This window comes from Musa acuminata, unplaced genomic scaffold (genome assembly GCF_036884655.1).
Source record: "Musa acuminata AAA Group cultivar baxijiao unplaced genomic scaffold, Cavendish_Baxijiao_AAA HiC_scaffold_176, whole genome shotgun sequence".
NCBI lineage: Eukaryota > Viridiplantae > Streptophyta > Magnoliopsida > Zingiberales > Musaceae > Musa > Musa acuminata.
The window spans coordinates 32501-35000 of record NW_027020449.1 but is presented as its reverse complement, the minus strand read 5'-3'; positions in this window follow the sequence as shown (position 1 = coordinate 35000).

Sequence of the window (2500 nt, the reverse complement as noted above, 5' to 3'; positions counted from 1 at the left end):
AAACGGCCCAAAAAACGGGCCAAAACTGGCCATTTTTGGCTGCACGAGCGAGCGGCGAGCGGCGGACAGCGAGCGAAGCGAGAGGCAGCACCGTCCCTGCTATACGAAAGCCCCCATCCAGCCCTGTGCCACCCGGGGGGTTCCAGGGTGCTGAGATGGCTGACGTTTTGCTCCGCTCTCGACGGTCACCGCGCAATGCAAGAACAGGCCAAAAACTGGCCAAAACGCCCAAAAACGGGCCAAAACTGGCCATTTTGGCTGCACGAGCGAGCGGCGAGCGGCGGACAGCGAGCGAAGCGAGAGGCAGCACCGTCCTGCTATACGAAAGCCCATCCAGCCCTGTGCCACCCGGGGGTTCCAGGGTGCTGAGATGGCTGACGTTTTGCTCCGCTCTCGACGGTCACCCGCGCAATGCAAGAACAGGCCAAAAACTGGCCAAAACGGCCCAAAAACGGGCCAAAACTGGCCATTTTGGCTGCGCGAGCGAGCGGCGAGCGGCGGACAGCGAGCGAAGCGAGAGGCAGCACCGTCCCTGCTATACGAAGCCCCATCCAGCCCTGTGCCACCCCGGGGGGTTCCAGGGTGCTGAGATGGCTGACGTTTTGCTCCGCTCTCGACGGTCACCGCGCAATGCAAGAACAGGCCAAAACTGGCCAAAACGGGCCCAAAAACGGGCCAAAACTGGCATTTTTGGCTGCACGAGCGAGCGGCGAGCGGCGGACAGCGAGCGAAGCGAGAGGCAGCACCGTCCCTGCTATACGAAAGCCCCATCCAGCCCTGTGCCACCCGGGGGGTTCCAGGGTGCTGAGATGGCTGACGTTTTGCTCCGCTCTCGACGGTCACCGCGCAATGCAAGAACAGGCCAAAAACTGGCCAAAACGGCCCAAAAACGGGCCAAAACTGGCCATTTTTGGCTGCTACGAGCGAGCGGCGAGCGGCGGACAGCGAGCGAAGCGAGAGGCAGCACCGTCCCTGCTATACGAAAGCCCCACCAGCCCTGTGCCACCCGGGGGGGGTTCCAGGGTGCTGAGATGGCTGACGTTTTGCTCCGCTCTCGACGGTCACCGCGCAATGCAAGAACAGGCCAAAAACTGCCAAAACGGCCCAAAAACGGGCCAAAACTGGCCATTTTTGGCTGCACGAGCGAGCGCGAGCGGCGGGACAGCGAGCGAAGCGAGAGGCAGCACGTCCCTGCTATACGAAAGCCCCATCCAGCCCTGTGCCACCCGGGGGGTTCAGGGTGCTGAGATGGCTGACGTTTTGCTCCGCTCTCGACGGTCACCGCGCAATGCAAGAACAGGCAAAAACTGCCAAAACGGCCCAAAAACGGGCCAAAACTGGCCATTTTTGGCTGCGCGAGCGAGCGGCGAGCGGCGGACAGCGAGCGAAGCGAGAGGCAGCACCGTCCCTGCTATACGAAAGCCCCATCCAGCCTGTGCCACCCGGGGGGGGTTCCAGGGTGCTGAGATGGCTGACGTTTTGCTCCGCTCTCGACGGTCACCGCGCAATGCAAGAACAGGCCAAAAAAACTGGCCAAAACGGCCCAAAAACGGGCCAAAACTGGCATTTTTGGCTGCACGAGCGAGCGGCGAGCGGCGGACAGCGAGCGAAGCGAGAGGCAGCACCGTCCCTGCTATAACGAAAGCCCCATCCAGCCCTGTGCCACCCGGGGGGTTCCAGGGTGCTGAGATGGCTGACGTTTTGCTCCGCTCTCGACGGTCACCGCGCAATGCAAGAACAGGCAAAAACTGCCAAAACGGCCCAAAAAACGGGCCAAAACTGCCATTTTTGGCTGCACGAGCGAGCGGCGAGCGGCGGACAGCGAGCGAAGCGAGAGGCAGCACCGTCCCTGCTATACGAAAGCCCCATCCAGCCCTGTGCCACCCGGGGGGTTCCAGGTGCTGAGATGGCTGACGTTTTGCTCCGCTCTCGACGGTCACCGCGCAATGCAAGAACAGGCCAAAAACTGGCCAAAACGGCCCAAAAACGGGCCAAAACTGGCCATTTTTGGCTGCACGAGCGAGCGGCGAGCGGCGGACAGCGAGCGAAGCGAGAGGCAGCACCGTCCCTGCTATACGAAAGCCCCATCCAGCCCTGTGCCACCCGGGGGGTTCCAGGGTGCTGAGATGGCTGACGTTTTGCTCCGCTCTCGACGGTCACCGCGCAATGCAAGAACAGGCCAAAAACTGGCCAAACCGGCCCAAAAACGGGCCAAAACTGGCCATTTTTGGCTGCACGAGCGAGCGGCGAGCGGCGGACAGCCGAGCGAAGCGAGAGGCAGCACCGTCCCTGCTATACGAAAGCCCCATCCAGCCCTGTGCACCCGGGGGGTTCCAGGGTGCTGAGATGGCTGACGTTTTGCTCCGCTCTCGACGGTCACCGCGCAATGCAAGAACAGGCCAAAAACTGGCCAAAACGGCCCAAAAACGGGCCAAAACTGGCCATTTTTGGCTGCACGAGCGAGCGGCGAGCGGCGGACAGCGAGCGAAGCGAGAGCAGC